This window comes from Pavona decussata, unplaced genomic scaffold, assembly GCF_977016875.1.
Source record: "Pavona decussata unplaced genomic scaffold, jaPavDecu1.1 SCAFFOLD_36, whole genome shotgun sequence".
Taxonomy (NCBI): Eukaryota; Metazoa; Cnidaria; class Anthozoa; order Scleractinia; family Agariciidae; genus Pavona; species Pavona decussata.
In genome coordinates, this window is record NW_028145458.1 from 496,486 (window position 1) to 521,617 (window position 25,132).

At 40.4% G+C, this 25,132-nt stretch overlaps 1 long non-coding RNA gene and 1 pseudogene across 1 annotated transcript; both read left to right on the forward strand.

Annotated features, from left to right (window-relative positions):
• The first annotated feature begins 896 nt into the window (after positions 1-896).
• LOC146484209 (uncharacterized) lies at positions 897-7,402 on the forward strand (annotated as a pseudogene).
• A 12,273-nt stretch (positions 7,403-19,675) lies between these two features.
• Positions 19,676-21,948, forward strand: LOC146484210 (uncharacterized). Its single transcript, XR_014863659.1, has 2 exons — positions 19,676-20,072; positions 20,992-21,948. It is a non-coding gene; the product is annotated as an uncharacterized LOC146484210 (long non-coding RNA).
• The last annotated feature ends 3,184 nt before the right edge of the window (positions 21,949-25,132 follow it).

The window sequence follows — 25,132 nt, forward strand, 5'->3', positions numbered from 1 at the left end:
AAATATGCGTAATTCAACCTTCTAGTTCCTAGGAATAGCATAATTAAGCACTCTACAGAGGCTCTTGTGTAACGCAGGTTATGAAGTACCCACTAGTAGCCACAAAGAATACCTACGTTTTCTAAATTAGCTTCTCACTTAATTAAAACACACTTAAGGGTCGTTTACAAGATAGGTAAAACACGGTACGTTCCCGTTAAAAAGTGGTACGGTACCCATAACTTTTGTAAAGAAATACCCTTGAAACAGCATTATCACTATTCAAAGGGTCCGTACCATATTTTCACGAAGGGAAGCAGTAATTGGGAAAACTATCTACAGCCTGTATGATTTATTAAAATATGAGCGGCATCTACCAGTGGGCTTGTAGCACCACTAGAACATGTAGCTCTCAAAAGTACTCAATACGTCCTTGTGCTTTCCGTACATAGGTCTTTCCATGGAAGTTACTGAAACAAATCCCTTACTGGGAAGGTTCTAGACACGATAATATCTATGGTCTCCCAAGTTTTATAGGGGTGTTTTACGGTATAGACTTCATTTGATTCTTCCATTGTTAAATTCCCGGTATATTAAGTTAAGTGTATATAGACTCCCATAGCTCACATATCTAAAACATTTCAAGCGAGACTTCCCAAGTTTATCAAGAAATACCTGCAGACTATAACAGTCTGCATAACTTTTACTGGACTCAAATATTTTAAGCTAAAAAGTGGACATCATTTGCTCCTCTTCGAGTTTTATTTCGGGATTTCGATGATGAGCGCATATAAACAGTCAATCATACGAGCAGAGAGTGAAATGCCCATATGAAAAGCCTTTAAAACGTGTTCCTAAAATAAGTATTGTCCTCTATGTACATTTTTACAGACATCGCAACAGTCTTACATAAAATGATGGGTAAAAGAGATTCAGTAGAGGATAGATTCAGAGAAGAAAGGGCTAATGGCAAACTCGTCATCGCACATGGAAGAATGGGCAACTTCCAAAATGCCATAGAGTACCATGAAAGGCGTCTGAAAATAGCAAAAAAGTAGGCGATAGATCCGGAGAAGGAGGCGCATATGGCAACCTTGGCAACGCCTATCTGAGACTGGGCAACTTCCAAAAGGCCATAGAGTACCATGAAAGGCATCTGAAAATAGCAAGAGAAGTAGGCGATAGATCCGGAGAAGGTGTGGCCTATGGCAACCTTGGCAACGCCTGTCTGAGTCTGGGCACCTTCCAAAAGGCCATAGAGTACTACGAAAAGGATCTGAAAATAGCAAAAGAAGTAGGCGATAGAGCCCGAGAAAGTGTGACCTATGGCAACTTTGGCAACGCCTATTTGAGTCTAGGCAACTTCCAAAAGGCCATAGAGTACTACGAAAAGCATCTGAAAATAGCAAAAGAAGTAGGCGATAGAGCCGGAGAAGGAGGCGCATATGGCAACCTTGGCAACGCCTATTTGAGTCTGGGCAACTTCCAAAAGGCCATAGAGTACTACGAAAAGTATCTGAAAATAGCAAAAGAAGTACGCGATAGAGCCGGAGAACGAAAGGCCTATGGCAACCTTGGCAACGCCTGTCTGAGTCTGGGCAACTTCCAAAAGGCCATAGAGTACTACGAAAAGGATCTGAAAATAGCAAAAGAAGTAGGCGATAGAGCCCGAGAAAGTGTGACCTATGGCAACTTTGGCAACGCCTATTTGAGTCTAGGCAACTTCCAAAAGGCCATAGAGTACTACGAAAAGCATCTGAAAATAGCAAAAGAAGTAGGCGATAGAGCCGGAGAAGGACAGACCTATGGCAACCTTGGCAACGCCTATTTGAATCTGGGTCACTTCCAAAAGGCCAAGGAGTACTTCGAAAAGCATCTGAAAATAGCAAAAGAAGTGGGCGATAGATCCGGAGAAGGAAAGGCCTATGGCAACCTTGGCAACGCCTGTCTGAGTCTGGGCAACTTCCAAAAGGCCATAGAGCACCATGACAAGTATCTGAAAATAGCAAAAGAAGGAGGCGATAGATCTGGAGAAGGAAAGGCCTAAGGCAGCCTTGGCAACGCCTATCGGAATCTGGGCAACTTCCAAAAGACCATAGAGTACTACGAAAAGCATCTGAAAATAGCAAAAGAAGTAGGCGATAGATCCGGAGAAGGTGTGGCCTATGGCAACCTTGGCAACGCCTATTTGAGTCTGGGCAACTTCCAAAAGGCCATAGAGTACCATGAAAGGCATCTGAAAATAGCAAAAGAAGTAGGCGATAGATCCGGAGAAGGTGTGGCCTATGGCAACCTTGGCAACGCCTATTTGAGTCTGGGCAACTTCCAAAAGGCCATACAGTACTACGAAAAGCATCTGAAAATAGCAAAAGAAGTAGGCGATAGATCCGGAGAAGGAGGCGCATATGGCAACCTTGGCAACGCCTATTTGAGTCTGGGCAACTTCCAAAAGGCCATAGAGTACCATGAAAGGCATCTGAAAATAGCAAAAGAAGTAGGCGATAGATCCGGAGAAGGGAAGGCCTACGGCAACCTTGGCAACGCCTATTTTAGTCTAGGCAACTTCCAAAAGGCCATAGAGTACCACGAAGAGGATCTGAAAATAGCAAAAGAAGTAGGCGATAGAGCGGGAGAAGGACAGACCTATGGCAACCTTGGCAACGCCTATTTGAATCTGGGCAACTTCCAAAAGGCCAAGGAGTACTTCGAAAAGCATCTGAAAATAGCAAAAGAAGTGGGCGATAGATCCGGAGAAGGAAAGGCCTATGGCAACCTTGGAAACGCCTGTCTGAGTCTGGGCAACTTCCAAAAGGCCATAGAGTACTACGAAAAGGATCTGAAAATAGCAAAAGAAGTAGGCGATAGAGCCCGAGAAAGTGTGACCTATGGCAACTTTGGCAACGCCTATCTGAGTCTAGGCAACTTCCAAAAGGCCATAGAGTACTACGAAAAGCATCTGAAAATAGCAAAAGAAGTAGGCGATAGAGCCGGAGAAGGACAGACCTATGGCAACCTTGGCAACGCCTATTTGAATCTGGGTCACTTCCAAAAGGCCAAGGAGTACTTCGAAAAGCATCTGAAAATAGCAAAAGAAGTGGGCGATAGATCCGGAGAAGGAAAGGCCTATGGCAACCTTGGCAACGCCTGTCTGAGTCTGGGCAACTTCCAAAAGGCCATAGAGCACCATGACAAGTATCTGAAAATAGCAAAAGAAGGAGGCGATAGATCTGGAGAAAGAAAGGCCTATGGCAGCCTTGGCAACGCCTATCGGAATCTGGGCAACTTCCAAAAGACCATAGAGTACAACGAAAAGCATCTGAAAATAGCAAAAGAAGTGGGCGATAGATCCGGAGAAGGTGTGGCCTATGGCAACCTTGGCAACGCCTATTTGAGTCTGGGCAACTTCCAAAAGGCCATAGAGTACCACGAAGAGGATCTGAAAATAGCAAAAGAAGTAAGCGATAGAGCCGGAGAATGAAAGGCCTATGGCAACCTTGGCAACGCCTATTTGAGTCTGGGCAACTTCCAAAAGGCTATAGAGTACTACGAAAAGCATCTGAAAATAGCAAAAGAAGTAGGCGATAGATCCGGAGAAGGTGTGGCATATGGCAACCTTGGCAACGCCTATTTGAGTCTGGGCAACTTCCAAAAGGCCATAGAGTACCATGAAAGGCATCTGAAAATAGCAAAAGAAGTACGCGATAGAGCCGGAGAAGGGAAGGCCTACGGCAACCTTGGCAACGCCTATTTGAGTCTGAGCAACTTCCAAAAGGCCATAGAGTACCACGAAGAGGATCTGAAAATAGCAAAAGAAGTAGGCGATAGAGCCGGAGAAGGACAGACCTATGGCAACCTTGGCAACGCCTATCTGAGTCTGGGCAACTTCCAAAAGGCCATAGAGTACCATAAAAAGCATCTGAAAATAGCAAAAGAAGTGGGCGATAGATCTGGAGAAGGAAAGGCCTATGGCAGCCTTGGCAACGCTTATCAGAGTCTGGGCAACTTCCAAAAGGCCATAGAGTACCACGAAGAGGATCTGAAAATAGCAAAAGAAGTAAGCGATAGAGCCGGAGAAGGAAAGGCCTATGGCAACCTTGGCAACGCCTGTTTGAGTCTGAAAATAGCAAAAGAAGTAGGCGATAGAGCCCGAGAAAGTGTGACCTATGGCAACTTTGGCAACGCCTATTTGAGTCTAGGCAACTTCCAAAAGGCCATAGAGTACTACGAAAAGCATCTGAAAATAGCAAAAGAAGTAGGCGATAGAGCCGGAGAAGGAGGCGCATATGGCAACCTTGGCAACGCCTATTTGAGTCTGGGCAACTTCCAAAAGGCCATAGAGTACTACGAAAAGTATCTGAAAATAGCAAAAGAAGTACGCGATAGAGCCGGAGAACGAAAGGCCTATGGCAACCTTGGCAACGCCTGTCTGAGTCTGGGCAACTTCCAAAAGGCCATAGAGTACTACGAAAAGGATCTGAAAATAGCAAAAGAAGTACGCGATAGAGCCCGAGAAAGTGTGACCTATGGCAACTTTGGCAGCGCCTATTTGAGTCTAGGCAACTTCCAAAAGGCCATAGAGTACTACGAAAAGCATCTGAAAATAGCAAAAGAAGTAGGCGATAGATCTGGAGAAGGTGTGGCCTATGGCAACCTTGGCAACGCCTATTTGAGTCTGGGCAACTTCCAAAAGGCCATAGAGTACCACGAAAGGCATCTGAATATAGCAAAAGAAGTAGGCGATAGATCCGGAGAAGGTGTGGCCTATGGCAACCTTGGCAACGCCTATTTGAGTCTGGGCAACTTCCAAAAGGCCATAGAGTACCATGAAAGGCATCTGAAAATAGCAAAAGAAGTACGCGATAGAGCCGGAGAAGGGAAGGGCTACGGCAACCTTGGCAACGCCTATTTGAGTCTGAGCAACTTCCAAAAGGCCATAGAGTACCACGAAGAGGATCTGAAAATAGCAAAAGAAGTAGGCGATAGAGCCGGAGAAGGACAGACCTATGGCAACCTTGGCAACGCCTATCTGAGTCTGGGCAACTTCCAAAAGGCCATAGAGTACCATAAAAAGCATCTGAAAATAGCAAAAGAAGTGGGCGATAGATCTGGAGAAGGAAAGGCCTATGGCAGCCTTGGCAACGCTTATCAGAGTCTGGGCAACTTCCAAAAGGCCATAGAGTACCAAGAAAAGAATCTGAGAATAGCAAAAGAAGTCTTCGAAAGATCAGTGGAAGGAAAAGCCTATAGCCACCTTGGCGTCACTTATCACAGCCTTGGCACCTTCCAAAAGGCCATAGAGTACCATGAAAAGAACCTGACAATAGCAAAAGAAGTAGGCGATAGATCCGTAGAAGGATGGGCCTATTTTTCAATCGGAAAGGCTTATTTGCGCCTGGGAAACGCCTCTAATAGTAAAGAGTATTATGAAAAATCTCTGAAAATAGCAAAAGAACTAGGCCATAGATGCGGAGAAGGTGTGTCCTATTGCAATCTCGGCAACCTTTACCAATGCCTGGGAGAGTTTCAGGAAGCTTTCAAATGTCATCAAGCTGGTGTATATGTACTTGATATTGTCAGAACTACCATTACTTCTGAAGATTCTTTAAAAATAAGTTTTAGAGACCTACATCGTGTTGCTTACAGTGGTCTTTGGCAAAGCCTTTTGAAGCTGGGAAGAATCCGCGAGGCCTTGTGTGCTGCTGAGCAAGGTCGAGCACAGGCTTTGGCTGACACCTTAAAAAAACAGTACGGTTTAAAAACGTCTTCGCCAGCGTCACTTGAAGCTAAAGAGTTAATTTCTTATATCTCAAACAAGTTATCATCAAGAACGGTGTTCTTGGGGCACACGAAAAACAAAATCATTTTCTGGGTTATCAGCAAGGAAAGCAAGGTTGAGTTTCGAGAAAAGGAATTGGAACAGGGAAGAGGGCACGTTGATGCAGTCACTTTCTTGTTGAATACTACTCTGAAAGAAATTGGAGTTGGAGTCCGGGTTAGATGTGAGAATCGTTCACTCGATGAGCTAAATGATGATGATGTTGATGACAATGAAGAGGACGAGGATAAAGAAGGAGAACCATCACAATGCACCATCAATGCGTTACAACCATTATATGATGCAATTCTTGGCCCCATTGCAGACTTGTGTCAGGGTAACAAATTGATCATTGTCCCCGATGGTCCCCTTTGCCTGGCTCCATTCTCGGCACTTAGCACATCTATCCACATCCATACCGTACCTTCGTTGACCACTTTAAGACTGATCACAGATTGCCCCGAGGAATGCAAGAGTGTGGAGGAGGCACTGCTTGTCGGAGATCCATATCTAGGTGATGTCAAGTATCCAAAGTACAGGCAATTACCAGGTGCCAAAGGGGAAGTAGAGATGATAGGAGAAATTCTAAAGATCTCACCACTTACGGGAACAGAGGCAACCAAAGACGAGGTGTTAAAACGAATTACTTCAGCCGCTCTGGTTCATATCGCAGCTCATGGACGAAAGGAAACGGGAGAAATTGCTTTGGCACCAAATCCCGGATGGGAAAGGCATTACGATGGAAGTTCAAGATCCAAAGCAAAGAACACGGGTCCTAAGGAAGAGGACTATATCTTGAAAATGTCGGATGTCCAAGCTGTTAAACTGCGAGCAAAACTGGTAGTGCTCAGTTGCTGTCATAGTGGCAGAGGAGAGATTAAGTCCGAGGGTGTTGTCGGAATTGCTCGGGCTTTCTTGGCTGCTGGGGCTCGTTCTGTTGTGGCTTCACTTTGGGCAATTTCAGACCAGGCAACTATGAAGTTCATGAGGAGTTTCTACCAACATCTTGGAGACGGTAAAACCGCCAGTATGGCTCTTCACCAGGCTATGAAGTGTCTACGAGAGTCAAAGCAGTTCTATGCTGTGATGCACTGGGCTCCTTTTGTGCTGATTGGTGATGACATCCACTTGAATTTGGACGCAAAAAAGCAAAGCACTGAAATGATGCTTGAAAAAAGTAAGTTTTCCTTTTCCAAATTATGTGGTTGTTGGTGTTGGTGTTTTGTGAAAAACTTCATCTTGTTTAATATTTTGTTGTGTAATTATACACCTCCGGGACAAGTGGTTGTAACTAAAGTCTTCAAAAGCAACGTTGTATAGCGGGCGGGTGTTTTACAAAGAAAAAGTGGTGAAGTGCAAAACAAAGAAAGCCAGATTTAGCACAGGAAATGGCAATCCCACCTCCAACCAAAAATAAAAAAGACTGCTTCAGTAGACGAAGAAGTCTGTAAAAACATTCCCAGAACAGACGTTTCTGTGATTTGGCTACCACAGAGAAGTAGAATCGGTTGCAACTATTTCTGTTGATTGTTTAAAACTATGACTTTACTTTTCTTCCCCTGTGGGTGTCTAAAAGTAATCAACACTAAGAGATATCAAAATACTAATTACTTCCCATGTCTACAAGAATAAAAGTCAGAATAATCCATTTTTTTCTTTGGATTTCTTAGCCTTCATATTTTCCCCGCACCAAAATCTAAAGTAGTAAAGTTAACATTACAATTTCGTGAAGTCCTTGAAAAAAAGCTAGAAATACCAGTTAGAGCACACATTTCTGCCAATAACATCGCATAGGTAAATAGTGATTTTTTGGCTTGGTTGATGTATTTCATTTCTTCTCTCTTGCAGACGCTGAATAATCGATTCAAGAGAATATCTACAACTCAGTGAACCAAACGTTGCCAACATACATTTCCCCTTGTTCTGGGAATTGATTTAATCTCTTTCTAAAAATCTGCAATGTTGCAAAAAGGTCGTGCCATGCATAGTTTCTGAAATCCTTATTTGATTAAACCGCTACTTTTTTCCTAGAGATAATGCGAGGAAATAAGATCGAGGAACATCTTTTAACAAAGTTTCTTATCTATTATCTATACGCCTATAACATTGTTCACATACAGCAAAACAGTTGTTAGAATTTTCTATGTGATCATAATTCTCATTTATAAAGATACACATAGACACTGAATCCAGAACAGAGGCTAACCAAGGCCAGTTAGATACTAAGTAACAAATAAAATTGTCTCCTACACAGCAGTTACTTTAGTATTCACCAGCACTTCTCCCCACTAACGACTGCTCAAGCACTCACACACGAAACACGTATCCTCTCAATTGCTGGCCAATTGCTGTTCTGGTTACGTTTTTCAGACCTGGCACATGTTAAATTCTACGCCGGGAGACTCATTTGTGGTTATTTGCCTTTAGTGGCATATTGTTAGACTCGGGTTTGGTGCATCAGTTTTAAGCGCACCATTGTGAAATTCACGTGTATACCAAGGCTTCTGTGGACGGGCTTATTCGATTTGACTTGAGAAACAGTAGTTTGTAGTCAGTTTTGGCTCATAATTTGGGATAAATAGCTTTTTTCGTGTAATTCTCTGCTTCGGTGCAAAATATTCTTCTTCTAAAGGGAATTCCAGCATTTGGCAGGGAATAACAACGTAAATTGAAAGTGGTAGTGAACATACATAAATGTTGCTTTGTTGTTGGTTCACCAAGCCTGCTGTTAAATCAGCTGGGATGAAATTAGTAGAATGGACCATCACTGAAGATAAATAACCTAGGCAGCTGCAAGAAAAGGAACAGGAACGCAGCACTAGAAACCGTGGTTTGTTGCGTTTGCCTCTTGAAAAAACATCGAAATAGCAGGGAAGCTTCAGATACAGCGGTGTACACACGTTTGAAAGCCTTTCTAATAATACAAGGACTGTTGATATTGTTAATGAATTGGACGCTAAATATTTTTTTGGTACTTTTCTTTGTACAGTTGGAGCTCTATTAAGCGGCCACCCTATTAAGCGGACTTTAAGAACTGGCCGCTTAATAGAGGTTGGCCGTTTAATAGAGGTACCTGATATAAATTGGGTAGAAATAGCATTCAACGTAATTTTATTGCCTCTATATAGCAAAACTCTCGTTGAAAAGTGAACATAAGTGAAGATAAATGCAAAAAACATTGAAACAAAACATTAAGTGCCCTGTATTTGCGCATTTCAAGTTTTAGCTCTTACACATAGAGCATGTGGTCGATAAGTACAGTATTTTCTAGTATTGAGTATGTACAGAAAAATATGCAAATCTATGTAACAATACCCCAAGTTTTTTAGGCCTTTTTGGCATCAACAGTCTGTAAAAAATTTTGGCTCAAAATATTTCACGGACGATTTATTTAAAGTAATACGACACTGCTGTTTGCCGTTGTGGAGCTCGGAGTTGTAACAAGGAGATAAAGTCATTTGCCTTTTCGATAGATAGGGCAAGGTCCTGGCAGGGCGCAGAAAAGAATGGGCGGTGAAACGCGCACTCGGCTCTTGAGCGATGTGTGATGCAGAGTGGGACTGGGACGAGCGCGCTCGAGAGCGCTCAAGTTCAAAAAAATGGCGGCGATGGAGTTCAATAGGTGATGAAGAAAACGGATTACTACAAGAGAACGGTACAAGATTTGAACTTACTTTCAATTTAAATATTATGCCAATTTGAGTTTGAAGCTGTAGGTGATAACGATCGGGTTACACTTGTTAAACAAGCAACAATTTTATATGAAATAAATTTCGCTTCTTCGAAGAATGGTGTTGTTGACTCTTGGGCGCGAAGAGACAAATGCTTATTACCAGCGATCTGAGGCAGCTTGAGGCATAAGATTTAAAATAGACATAGAACAACTTTAGCTCGTTCAGCTCCGTTAATTTCGTTTTGAGCTTTTTTGAACTTTTTGAGTTAGAAACCATAGAACTCAGTGCATCCTCTACGCGTAGTTTATTTAGGTAAGAAACTTCAAATAGAGTAGCTGTCCTCGTCGAGGTCAGTGGCTCGAAACATCGTGCATCGTGTTATCGCAACTTTTTGAAAGGAATAGAAAGTTTTTCTTTGTAACAGTTGTCAAGTTAAGTTAAAAAGTTGTTGTCAAGTTCACGTGTGGTTATGGCTTCAGGAATGAAAATAATTTTATTATCACCTGTGAGCCCCAGTGTGCGGTCTTTAAACAAGAGAATGGCAGTTTTTTCATCACCACAGCATTTAAAAAATTGTGACGAGTCTGGACGAACATCGCCATCATGCTCTACTCCACGGGGCCTTGACAGTGTGGACAGAAATGTTGTTGACGAAAGATTAATTATCAGCTTCAGTTGACAAGCCGAGCAGATCAAGGAAAAGGCTTTTTTATTCATCACAGTCCGCCGGCTCGTCTGTGGTATTTGGCTGCATTCAAATTGATACTCCAGTTGATACTCCCTCGTGTGCTACACCGGTAAAAGCAAGTTCAGTTGATGTCACAAATACAAGAGAACATGAAGCAATTTGTTCCAACACGAAACCACCAGTAGATAACAGACAGAAACCAAAGTCAGATCTTACCTGGGTAAGGTACCTCACGTGTTCAAAGTGACACACCCCTCACTGCAGATGAGCTACTGTTATATGCAGTAATGACTATTAGTGACCATTGTGACCACTCAGAAGAAAAATACGATAACATCGTACAGGTTATCTATCAGGTTCTTGGAGTCCAATATAACAGCCAAAGTGTGAAGAATTATTCCTATTTCTATTTCAGTGACTATCGTACAAAGTTAGAACAAGCACTGCATTTCATAGCTTGGCAGACCATGTTTGACCTCGAGGTAATGACTATTATTTTCTCTATATATAAAAATCTATGGCATACTTATCTTCCATGAATATGAATGCCATGGGGGTGGGGGGGGGGGGGGTGTTGTGAGGGATTCTGTGGGTGAGAAGGCAGCATTCAATAAACATCATAATACATAACACCATCCCTTTATTGTCTTTTGGTGGCCCGTAACTAAATTGACAATTCAACCTACCCTTTTGTGTAACACAAGCACAACTAAGGGACCCCTTCTTAGGGGACCCCCCAATGGCAACCTCTCTCATATTGACTACACTATGGAGCCCCACGCCCTCACTTCCTCCCCTCCCCCAACTTACTTGTCTAAAAAGTACCGCTTGCCACTCTGGGCCTCACTTCAGGTACCAATGGGACTGAATACAGGGGATTCTGCTTAATGAGCTTTAGAATTATTACTTATAATTTCTTTTACAATTTTCAGGTGACAATTGCAGCTACCAATGAACTACTATGTTTCATTGGGACCCAAGAGTTTATAAATGAATAAGGGGAACTGTTTTTAATCCTTCAGAAACTAAATCAGGACTTTGTAGAGTCATTTTTCTTGTGTCAAAGGCAAAGGTGTGGAGGTACACAAAATATGACAGCCTTTGTATATGGCTACAATGTGAATGGCTACACAACCTTTCAAGCTACCAAGGCCTTGGCCAACAAGCAAACCAATGTCTATGAATTGGAGGAGTGTACGTATGTCATATTTCAATGAGGAGCTACAGCTTCCTCAAAGATTAAGCAAAGATGGTATATTTGACATGGTGGAATGGATTGTTGACATATGAAGAATATAAGACAATATTGATATCAAAGTCCCAAAGCCCGTATAACAAAGGTAATGGGAGTGATTGTGCCACAGTATGGTAGTGTACACAAATACATATTTTATTTGCATTATTATGTTTAGTGCCCTAAGTGGTAAAATGAATCTGAAAGCACAATTATCACTGTACAACAGTTACCCTATCCTAAGAGCTACTGAGGAAAGCTACCGTCCTCTTTCAAACAGGACCCTCGTGTGAACAGAAGGGTGCCCTCGGACCACATTCAGCGTCCATTTAGAATAGGTGTCTTCTTGTGGAAGATTAAAAATGCAGTGTTCGTGTGTGGCTGGGACCATTGCTGAGTTGTCCTGTAGGGTATGCATATGCACATCTAGGAGGTGTCCCTTAGTAGAGGTTCAACTGTAGTTCAGATTTAAATTTAAACACAACAAAGATTTATAAAAGTATCTAAAAGGAAAATGTTTACAATCAACAACAGTAAAATACCAACAATTTACAGTGCAATTTGAACTCAAGAAATGTGCTTGGTTTGCTGTTTCTTATAAATACATTCATTTGTATAGCTGCCAACTTTTACAAATGCAAATTCTATCCTGGGAGTTCCAGGAGTTTCCGAAGATGTCGTAAGATCTCACCATCTTTAATCGCTGTCCCTTGATTTTTTCGACGGATTTATAACACATACGTACAACATCATTCACCACTCCTACAAACTTGTGCAGGCTCTCATCCAAAACTCTGCCACTCTGGTCTGAATCCTGACTGCCTATTTTAAGGAAGGATTTCACTGGCTGATCTTGACTCGCTTTCTTCATGACTTAACGACAATCTTTGGAGAACAGATAAAATGTCCTTTACCTCCACATGTTCAGCTTCTTTCACCAAAACTGTTTCAATGATTTCACGGTCTAGATCGTCGTCGTCGAGGCTAAGAAGGATCAGAAGATCTTCCTCCTCGACGGCCGCCATCTTTTTTCACAATTCCAGAAGAGCGCGCTCGCCCCAGTCCCACTCCGCATCACACATCGCTCAAGAGACAAGTGCGCGTTTCACCGCCCATTCTTTTCTGCGCCCTGGTCCTGGTAACCGTGAAACTGGGCAAAGTGTCGGAGTTGATCGGTGTCATTAAAGTGGAGATTAAATTGCAGTTCTTGTTGATATCAGTTATCACCTTCATATTATCTGTCACCATTTCGCTTGAAAAGGTAATTTGCTGGCCGCTTAATAGAGGTAAAAAAATAACAATAAATGCTAAACTTGCAACAGCAAAAAAGGTGGCCGTTGAATAGAGGTATCGAATCAGCACTTTACTGACAAATAATTCGGGAATTCGGAAAGTGGCCGCTTAATGGAGGGTGGCCGCTTAATAGAGGTTTGACTGTATAATAGTAATGCTATTATTTTAATTTCCTATGAAACTAGCTTACATAATTAGGTACACACCAATAGGTATTGCAGCCTATGCAAATAAAAAATCTATCCCTCGGATTCTCAAAGTGTTAGTGTAGTAGGCACATTTAGTCCTTACCTTTCGGTTAGCAGAAGACAACCAAAATCACAGCGAGCTGTAGATAAGAAATCCTAGTTTGCTTAGAAGCAAATAAATTTCACTTTTTTTCCAGCAATTTATATTTGTGAAATCGAAAAAAAGTTCTTTGATCAGAGCAATTTAAAGTTCAATTGCTAATTAGTTAATTAATCGTCTTCTTTTATTTTATTATTGCTGTATTATTGTCAACGTCATTTATTACAGTTTTTTCTCTAATGAAACCCAATTCATTTAAATACAAATACAAATAAACTGTTGTTGTTGATAGTGACCAGTAAAGAAGCCTCTTGCTGTAGCCAGGGTGGGTAACTCTCCTCTTTTCAATTGAAACATTGGGGTAGCAAAAAGGAGACGGCAAGCAAACAGTTCATATGGAGGTGATATATATCTTATTGACCAAGCACGAGGGCCGTACTAGGAGAATATCGGCACCAGGTCTTGACAGATTCTCCCAGCACGGTTCTAAGCGAGTTTGGTCAATAAGAGATTTATTACACAACTGAAAATAATTTATATGTTATAAATACAGCATTGTGTCCAAAAAAAGAGCCGGTACTAGTTAGAAATGTACAAACTTAATTCAATCTTCGTCGTCGCCTACCAACAAGTGTTTCCGCGCGACTGAAAAGGATTTTTTAAACCAAAAGTTAGGATTAGCCATTACAGTGCAGGAATCAGTTTGACTTACTTTCAATTGAACCAATCAGATAATACTTTTAGCAAAAAATTTATCAAGCGTGACAGGAACTGTCAAAACCGTCAAAAAAGCCAACTTGCCTTTTTCATTCAACTCACTTCTCTCGAAAGAAAATAGCTTTGATTCTACGAAAATCTTTCAAAAGGGAAAGAAATAGTTTAACAAAGTGGACTGGTTTAATGCTTTGTGGTTTTTAACACTTGGAAAATTAACGTCTTTAATGAGCCGCTTGTTTGGCATGTCGAAACTCAAGTAAATAGTAAAATCGTCGTTGCAAGGTTGATCGGTAGGAAGAAGCAGTCAACAAAAACGAAAGGGTGAGTTAGAAATATACAAACTTAATTCAATCTTCGTCGACGCTTTCACTGATGAGCCTTCCTGGTAACTTAAATAGAACTAGTTTATCAACAGTTTTAACCGGCCCTGTCATGAACTGGAATGTGCAGCCCTTTATGTATGAACTTATCACTTATATTAGCATCAACGAAGACGACCAGCTGAGACGGCTTCAAGAGCGTATGAGCTTGACGAGTAACCTGACCAGCTGACGACGGAGGCCACAACGTTCTGAATTTTTAAAACTGAAGGAAAATTGACGTAATCGTAGGAATCATAAAAACTGATATCGCTGGAGCTTCCAGTTGTTGACTCGTTTCTTCCACGAACGAAACTGGGACTACAATAAAGCATTCAAACGTTACTTTAATGGTATTTTATAATAAAGTTATACGATGCTTACATAAAGAATAGATAATGAAAAGGGAGTAATAACTTATTGTTGCCGCAATAATTTTTCCAATTTTCAGTTTGATGTAGTACAGAGTTCTGTGAAAGTGGTTTTAAAATATCACTCAAAACAAGGAAAGCTAGAGGGGGCACTTATATCTGGGGGGCTTATAATCGGATGCATTTTTTGGTTTACAGGTAGATGGCCCTATAACCAGGGGGGGCTTATAAGCAGCCGTTTACGGTATGTGGCACATGGAGCAAAAAGAAAGTAGCGCGACTTGCTAAACCACGATTTTACTCGTGGACTGGCTCCGTGAGCTTCGGCTCGTCCACGTTTTAATAATGCAAATTTAACCAAGTTTAGACGTTGTTAAGGAAAAGTTCCCGTGTCTGAACCGCGATTTATCCTATAACCAGCTCTAGCCTAGGATTTGTTTTAAATAGCCGTCTTTTAAGGTTGAAAATTTAACAATTATTCACCAAAGTGGAGGTGAATAGATTAGTGGTGGATATTTACCTCGCCGCTCCGCGGCTCGGTAAATATCCATCACTTTCACCGACACTGAGGTGAATAATTGTTTTAGTATACCACACAAGCTGAATAAGAAGTGGACCAAAAATTACTTTATTTTTGACAATACACCGACAAATGGTGGGAAATTTTAAAATCTCGCGCGCCGCGCGTTAAGCGATTTCTTATTGTAGAAAGTTCCTATTGCTTTCTTGTTGACAAATAGAACTTCTGGAGGCACTTGTTTAAGTTGCTACGTGTCCTTTCTTCGATTTTTGTGTGAAATTTGTCCTGTTGTTGAAACCGTGCTACAAAACATTAGATGTTTCATTGTTTACATTGCAATTATAGTGCTCCATAGTTTCGTAAACAATGCATTTTTATTTTTATTTTTCGCCTTAGAATATGAGGTTTGAAAGATTAAATAACTTACCATGTAATGCCGTCAAACCAAACTTTGTTGCCATATTTTTGTATTTTTTTGTATTTTTTGTAATAGTCGTCTCTTTCGTCGAAATATTTTCCTCTTAAGTGACCGTGGCGAAACAGGAAGTCATCTTGTTTCTCTTTGGCTGCAGTACTTGGCTAATCACCTCCGAGGTAGCCAATCAGCGCATGCGAAAAGCACTATTCACTTGTGTGGTATATACTAACATACGATATTTCCCATTCTTCTTTGGGCGCAGCAAAACTCGCGAAATGACCTCACTTTCTTCATGACTGTACAAGTTGTTCGTTGACCAGTGTACTCGTGCATTGCAACACAGGTTTGACTGGTCTCAGCAGATCATAAGTAATGGCTCCTAGCTGAACACCAATCAACAGGTTTTTACCCGAGCTTCTTGACTGCCGTTGAGGCTGTTTCTGGGGCTGGCTAATGTCGTGGTGATTTTTTTGTATCCGCCCCTCTGCTCAACAGAGCCTCTGCCCGGCCCAAAAAAGGAAGTAGTCTTATATGTCCTGAAGTTCCTTGAAAAGTCTGGCCACTAGCATGGGGTCTTTTTTCGTTTAAATGTTTCTTTAGAAGTCACTTGACTGGCTTCTGACAAATCTTTGACTGACTGATGTCTCCGTTAAACAAAGTTCTCCATCTGGGACTAATTTAATGTGGGGCATCACTTAAAAGTAAAATTTTGTCAGAGAGCCAGGGAGTTTCAACTGCATCTGTGGTGGCGAACGGTTTTTGGCCTCTGCCAGCCTTCATATAAATATCATCCAAAATTCTGGTAACTATAGTTATACCCTTTAAGGACGGTGTCTACTAATAAAGAAGTATTATTGTGAGGTTTATGACTATGCGGCGAAAGCAGATCTTAGCAAGGGCCATTGGAATCCAAAAAGAAAATTGGAAGTAACCAAGTGATCTAAAAAAGAGCAAAGCTGATTCACGGTCAGGGAAGTATTTTCCAATATTTCGAAAGGCACGGCATTTCTTCTCTAGGGTATGTTTATTTTTAGAGATAATTAAGCAACAATTAGTCTAAAAAACAGTAAGATATTTAACAATTATCCTGCGAAATCGCGCGGAATATCGCCTGATACTTAGCCGACGAGGCCGTAGGCCGAATTGGCTAAAATCAGGCGATATTCCGCAAGATTGAGCAGGACAATTGTTTTATTATTCAACACATTGATAACAAAGCACAGGTTTATAGCAGAAAAACTGGATGTGATCCTTATTTGCCAAAAAAATTAACTTGTTACATTTTCCCGCGCGCGGACCGCCTTGAATGAAAGCGGCAGCTTTGTTCAAGTTTGAATGAAATCGAGAGCGTTTTGCATCAAATTAAAAAATTGAATACTCGTCCGCTCCGGCAAAATTTTCCACAAATATGTAGCCTCAAAAGCTAAAACCAAACTGTATTTTGAAGCTGCCAAGGATTTGTTGGTCAGCCGCGCCGAGCTGAACAGACTGGAAAAGCTTTTCAACGATTTCTCGGGTGAGTGTTTCTTTGTTTACTACGCAAGCAATTTCACGATCTTTGACAAACGCATCTAGTGCCTTGTTCCTTGCAAGAACTCTGGATCTTTTATGAAACTAAACGGTTTTTTCAAGCGGCTCTGATGCTTCTTAGAATAATTACTTTGTACTCCGTCGACTCCGCTGGTCTATCGTTTTGTCTGCCAGAAAGCTAAAATTTCTCGAGGCACTTCAGTGCGCTCCATCTCTTCCAGAGGAGTCGAGATCTCTGTTTAACGGTTGCAAGAACGAATCTAAGGAAATACATGTACTGTTTGTAATTTCTGATGATACATGTGTAAGCGTAACAAAGATTACGAATTAACAACGGTTGTACGTTTGGCGTGAATAATAGTACGTTACTATATTTGTGTTTAGTCTATCGATATACGGCGTAAAAGACGTTTCCGGGTCAAAAGGTCATGCATACTTTGATAACTGAGTAAAACGGCACCTGAAAAAACTTAAAATGAATATGAAAACCAAACGCAACCACTATTATTAAGGGGCTATGAAGTCGATTTACGTCGAGTGTTTTCAAGGAAAAGTTGCTTTATTTTGGTGGCCTTGAAACTGGGTTAGCTGACCGGAAACTGGGCAACTTAATAGTTTTGCGAAAAACGAAATCATTTCTTTAATATTTGGCGAAGGCCGTCAACCTTTGGAGGTTTTAAAGGTAGGTTAATCACCTGTCTTTGAAAGGAAACTGAGACATTTTCCATTCAAAGATAAGAAGTTATAGCGTTTTCAAACTAAAGTGGCCGCCAGAAACTCAACATACTGTACTGACATGACTTGCAGATGTAGTAGGCTCTTCAACCTTTTCCCTCTTTTTGGATAGCTACTTCCCCTTGCGAATTTGTTTTTCAACTGTTATGTCATCAGCTGATCATACACAGTGAGGGTGAAAGGCAGAATGAGTCTAGTTTGCGGAAGGCGCCTTCCGACGTGTGGATGGCATAATTATGCGAAATATGAGATATGCAGAAGAAATTAAAGACATAAATTAATTGAAGAGTGCGTCCTGTTTACGCAACAAATTTTATAAGAGCAGGAGCTTTTCTAATGTTGCAAACTCTAGCCGAATATTAAACAACTAAATAAATTAACAGATCAAGAGATTAGAAAATAAGAGCCTGGGATAAAACATGTCTGATCGTTGGTTCAGAAGAAGTGAGGGAGAAGAAATCGATAAGTACTGTATAGTTTTCGCTTTTTGTGCAGAATACTCGCTGCCACGTTCTTTTTGTCAGCTAGAATAATATTGTAATTTACTCATACGGTCGAACCTCCCGGGAGGTTCGACTGTATGAGTACCGGTAAATTGCAATATTATTCTAGCTGACAAAAAGAACGTGGCAGCGAGCATTCTGCACAAAAAAACAATAGCAGACTGGAGGAACACTGGAGAAATAACATTCTAAGGCCCAAAGCTATTATGTTAGAGATTTTGGATTTAAACTGACGGTCATTTTATCGGAGTCTGTGAACATGATTTAATGCATCAGTCAATTCCAACAGTGCCCATCCCCCCCCCCCCCCGGGCGACCCCCGGAAATTAGGATTTTTTTAAAATAAACCGGCAAATGCCCCATCGCCAGGACAAAATGGTTGTTCAAATGCCCCGAGGTGGTAGCTCAAACATGTCCAAAATGTTTTAATTTCTTCGTTTCTCGTCTTACTTTCAGTAAAATCTAAGCTAATTCAGGCCAAATTAAGTCCTAGCTGGGTCTTGTTTCCCGTAGTTAGTCAGGGGCACCCAACGGTAAATTATCTGTTCGGGAGGCCCTTAATCCCCTACAATTTTCTAGAGGGAATTTTCACCACGAACTTTCGTGATATGGGAAATTTAAGGCCTAGTGTTTTCGGATCGATGAAAATGTTGTTCTGGTACCGAAAAAAGGTCAGCTAAGATTTTCGGAAAGGAAATAAGACCTAAGGTTTTCGGGAAATGGACAAAAATCAGAAAAATGCCCTACTAATTTTGAAAAGACTCAAGTTCCCCTAGAATGACCGAACAGATAAAAATATTATAGCGCTGCCTAAAATGAACCTGTAGAGCTTTAAAGCCACTCCAGATCGCCTAAAATAACGTTTCAAAGGATCTGAGAGAAAATTGTCGTTGGGTGCCCCTGGTTACCGCAAAAATAGGTCATTCTACAGCTCTAGCGTCCCATTTTATGTCCTATCTAGACGTATTCAATAAGAAACTTACTGTATTTGCAGACGAAATTGTTATTAAGGAAGCGAAAATGCTGTGGGGTGAAAAGAAGAGATGGTCAAATGCCCTGGGGTAATTGGGTGGAAGGCTAATGCCCGACCCTCGGGATGGACGGTGTGGAAAAATGCCCCACTATTGCCCGGGGGGGATGGGCACAGCTGGAATTGACTGATGCATAACGGTTACATAATGTAACGAATAAGTAATTTGTAATTAACTAATGGTGAAAATATGTTCTACTTTTTCTCACCTTACATTTTCGTCAAGCTACGTACGCAAATAGCTGTTGAGCTGCTGAGCTAGCTAGCTTCAAAACGGTGATTAATACATGATATGTCAGCGCGTCAGGTATCGAACTAAACATATTTTAATGTCTTTCAGTGCCAGACTTCCCAGACTAACTTCAAAATTAAAAGCGAAAAAGCCCTAGAACAAAAAAAAAGCAGATGGCAAGTATGGTGTCTAATTATCCACAGTCTGCGCCAATTTTCCCGCTTGAACATACAGGGTATGAGAATTGATCCTCTACCGAGAGTTTTAAAGATAAATATTCATTATTAATCTCGTACCCCGATCTCAGTCGTCGGTTCGGGAATGTCGAAATGTGAGATCTGGTAAAGTTCGATACAACGCCATTTCTGGTTGGTTACCAGAATTAAGAATGCCTCATTCTAATCTGCTCTGTGATTGGCTCTTTCCTTCTGTGTTTGGTTTTCGCTCAGTTCGGGGAAGAAACAAAAACACGGAAAAGTTTTCGCTCCGATTAAGATTGTCATGCGACGTTTTAGTACATACATGCCCTTTGTGTGGGGAGAGAACAGTGAGAAATTGTTTTTTCGGAAGACAACAGCGACTTTAGCCGAAAAGAGTTTGCAGTAACGTTCAAACGGCCTTGCCAAATTACACAAGTTTCCAACACGATGGATATAAGCTTGCTTACTTTTGGGGATAAAATGGAGGTAAGTCATATATATATATATTTTTTTGTATTTCTTGACAAAAAATGATTTTTTTTAAAATGATTATTTATTTAGTAAACGCAAATTAATTTCCCCAAAATACTTTACCTTGAGTTCCTGAACACGCGCGCCGCATTTGCTAGCATATTTTCAGTTTTTGTCTTCTGCTAAAAGACTATTTTCCTTCTATAAATTGAACTGGACTTTGAGTAAGAGACTTCATAATATAATATTAGTCCTTTCAGACCAGTGTGCTTATTCCTTCAAGATCCATACAACATCTCTCATAGGACTTTGGAGAAATTGATAGAGTGTCCACACAATATTATTATTCAACTTTGGTGAGATCAATATCCCTCCCACCCCTCAGCTAAGAGAAAAATGTCCGACTTATGACCGCCAAAATAATAGTAATGAAACCCGTACTACAACAGAGAACACCTTGTCTGAACCGATTAGGGCCCTTTATGTAAGTGTAGTTAGTTTAATTTTATCCCCTCTCTCCCACCTACTGAGTTAAAAAAAATTTGGATCCAAAATATAAAACTAGCCTTCCTCTAAAATAAAAATGGGGACATTGGTTTACATGTCTGCACCACCTAATGTTTTGCAGGTCTATGCTTGTGATAGGCTTTAGAAAAGAAGTAGTTTTAAAAGGAGGACATGCCTCTTTGGATTTGACATCACTTATAGTTTTTAGAATCTTTTTGCCAAAATAATTTGTTCTTTTCTTCAAGATAGGGGAATTTCTCCATTATTTTATCATTAGTATGGAGTCCTTGAAGTACTAAACACACTTCATTTACTACTTCCATTGTTAATCCTTAGCACATTCTCTGATACAAATAATTATCACTGGCCTCAGTTTCTCCTTTATTTCTTGTTAACTCTGCCTTAATTTCTTCCACCTGATTTCTAGGGAGAAGCAAGTTCCTAAAGTTCCTATCAGTGATGTGAATATCTTCAAGGGCTAAAACAGCTGGACACAGCTCAACACATAATTAAGAGCAATGACAGTCATTTCGGACAACAGATATCACAACAGCTGCATTTCTCACACAAAAGCCAAAACCAAAGTGGTTATAAGCAAAAATTTTCCCCTGCACAGATTTCTGGGGTATTTACACTAATCTGTCATGATGGGTTGCATTTCTTCAATATTTGCACCAATATGATTGTTGTTAAAGTAAAGTTTTGATGTAGCAGGCTTCCCATCTCTTCCACTTTCTTGGAAAAAACTTTCCATAGTTTGCGGAAGACCGAAATGAATAAATTATTATCCTTCCAACACAATGAGAATCAAACCCCATTCCCAAAGATTGTGGCAAATAATATTCATTGTCAGTCTGTAGAGAATGAGACTGAGCCAAAAGTGCATTTTGAGGAATTTGGGGAGTAAGGTAGAACTGGTGATCCCCAAGCTTTCCACCCAAAAAGGCACCCCCAACTCCACACAGTACTAATGATGAGTAAACAATAGGCTGACAGGCTTAATTTTTGACATTGGTGGTGATAAGTTCATCTGCTATGGGTGAAAATATGTAATCAAACTGGTCAACATTACTTTGTGTTAAGATAGGAGGGCCTTTGTAGTACTCCATAAATCTTTCATATTCAAACTTTGTATGATTGTAGTTTGGTTGTTTTTCTGTTGCTGTTGTTGTCATGACAACAATCTTCGCTGTAGGGAATACTGAGGAAAGTGTTCCTCGTTTGCTGTACTCTGAAGTTGTGCCCCCTGAACAAAGATGCAATTAATTAAGAAAAAACTGTAGTCATTCACTGGGATGTTGTTATTCTTTCCATTAGAATAAGACAATATAATTACCAGAAAATGGATAATGAGAAGGCTGAATAAAAAGGGATTCTCAAGTAACTAAGCCCTTTTTGACGCATGGGGTGGTGGAAGGACGAAGCATAAAAGAATCTGCGATAATCACCAACAATATGACTCTGTATTTATTAGCTTTTAACCTTTAAGCCTCAGTGTCAACATACAGTTTCTCCTTACTGGTCTCTACATGTCCATTTTTCATAGTAGCATTATAGGGAGGTTGTTGAAATATCAAGAAATTTCACCACTGGTGATCTCATGACCTCTCCTTGATTGTGTATTGATAAATATTAGGAGAAATTTTGATACTGATCACTACTGGGGCTTTAAGGTTCAAGGTTCACTGTTCTGATATTTTTTGTGTACTTGTGTGAAAAGTCCTTGAACATAATTTTGTGTTGCTGGTCTTAATATTAAGAAAAGTTAGGACCTGACATGGGTGCAAATATCAATACAAGAAAATTTTTTTTGCTCAAGGAATTGGCATCAACAAGGAATTTTCATCCAAGACAGACACTGTTTTCAAAGTTTCTTTTCCCCACCACTTCTCTGCAGAGGATTTGTGTCTGACAGTTTGATTAAATGTTGTTTCCTGGCTATGGAAGGCCATGGTTAAGGAATACTTAGGAATTCATGGTTACTGAAGATCAGCTTACTGTGAAAGCTGTTGTTTTGCTGCAGAAATGGGTGACAGTTCATTAGAACACACAGACATGCACAGGAAAACAAATAGTGGAAATATATTTTTTTATTTGTTTTCTATTTATCTGCCATTTGTTATTTTTATGAGCCCAAAAGACCTTCACACCTTCCTATTATTATTGTTATTATTTTTTTTTGCTAAAATCAAGGATCCCATCAGAGGTGAGTGTCCAAGCACCAAGATAGCTGCTTTGGACATAAAGAACCTTGTACTATTCTTAGTGTATCATCCTCTATGCATGTACAAATAATGCAATGCTCAGTACAACAATGATTATTTAAGCAGCTCATTGTGCCTTGCAAATCAAATGCAGATAATGACCTTTGTTCTTCATATCAAGAGTCAAATATTATTAGACTTGTGTATTTAGTGGTTCTAATTTTCGAGTCTGTGGACTCCTATGTGTAAAATTATAACCTTTATTAACTTGTCATCAAAGAAGCAGTCGAGGGGGCATGTCCCCTAAACTTAACATAAATTTCAGGTGAAAACTTTTCAAGTGTTATGTGATAAAGGTGAATCAAGAACCACTGAAATGGAAAGCTCATCACTACCAAATAAAACTCTAATGGGAAACTCATAGGGACTTGCTCTGTTTGCTCACATGTTGCAAGTAACCAAACATTCTTCAGATCCCAAATCCAGATGTGGTACCTCCATTTCCCAAAAGAAATTCAAACTTCCATTTTTGAGAAAAAAACCCCCTTTAAAACAGCAAGGGTGTACTCGGTATTTTAATGTTGGACATAATTGGGCGCCTACCATTTACACGGACCGGTCTTTCTGGTTTGCTGGTATATAACCAAGACAGTAGCATGGTGTTAGGGCTAGGATGGTTCATGGTTCATTTATTTCACACTATTTACACAACATTAACATAGAAAGAAAAGTATTACAACAAATGATTACAAGATAAAAATAAATACAGTACAAATTATAAAATGTGTGTGGTGGTCAAAGTAGCAAAGGCTTTCTAGCTGACCACCACCTACTTTTAAGTAAACAAAGAAATGACACTGAGCTTTATTGAGATATTAGAAAATGTAGGAAATGTTTGTAGAGCCTAGGATGTACAAGAGAGAATTACATTTGTGTAAATTAAGGTATGTTCGAGATATACTGAACCGAGCAAGAAATCTAAACAGGACAAGCTTAATAAAAGAAGAACAAAACAATAAATAAATAAAAACAAAAAAAAGCAAAAAAACAACATACAATGCGAAATTTAACACCAAGATGCCAATCAGTAACTCTATTGTGCCTCATCTACAACAACGACCACAAAATTTTTCTGATAAAGCTTCGACAACAAAAACTCTCTGCACTGTCTGTTGCTACCTTTACCTTGGGGTGCACAAAAATTATGTGACATTTCCCTGCCTGTAAATTACAGTATCTTCAATACAGTTACCATCTAAGGCGAAAACTGGTACAGCTTACTCCGGTTGACTTAAGTCGTTTTAATTGATCGTCGATAAGCACGTTGATCTTGAGTGGAGAAAGCACAATTACGATGGATTTGTTCTTGGAACAGTTTTCATTACAAAGATGGTCTAGATGGTCACAAAGGGTAGGAACTAATCTTAGTAAAAAAGTGATTTACCGCGCTTGTTGATTGCAATCTCTCCTGTTGCCTTTTTCGTTTTGGTTTAAGTTTCAAGTTTTGTTGTCCTCTCGACCGAAGAACGTTCCGAAGAGCACCCTCGAAAGCGAACACCTCACCTGGAATGATCACAGTTACGAGCCGGCGGCCATTCAGCACGGTGGACAAAGGATGATGGGCAGGCCCGTATTACGGGCCTCAAATCGAACTTTACCAGATCTCCCCTCCGCCTGACCGTGGGAGATCTGGGTACGAGATTAATTCATTATTTGCCCTCGGTAAAGGATCATTTTTTTTTGTTCTGATAAGACTTCACGCTGACACGTTCTTTTTGTCAACCGAAGTCGCAAGGAGAAAAGTAAGTGAGCATTGGATTTAAAGGGCCTTTGTCACGATAACGCGGCATGTGCGATCTTGATAGACAACAATTTTTTTTAACCAATAGGAAATCGTAATAATCAACACTGCGCGGCAGCGCTAATCGCAGGCAGTCTGAAGTTTTCACGTGCGTTCTAAAACCTCTTTGTTTGGCCTTTAACCTTTTGTATTTGTAAGATATTTATGTTTTACAATGTTTTACAATGTCCTCTCGAGGACATCGATTTTCTCGACGATATTCAAATAAAAATACAAAATATGCGATTTCAATCCCTCACAAATGACCAAACAGTTCCTCGATATCATTATTTTCACTTCTTCAAGCCTCACAAGGTGGATGGAAAAAGATTTTCCTCGCAGATGCCTACTTTGAAAACTGTTCCGTCGGATCAGAAATCAAATCGCCGCACATGCGCAGAAGAGTGTCAAATGCCCTTTAATTTACCACGGATTTACTCATAGCATGTCTTTCCCAGGCTTCTCTTTTCTAATCCTCGATCTGTTGTCTAGTTGTTTAATAATTGTATTCGGCTGGAGTCCAC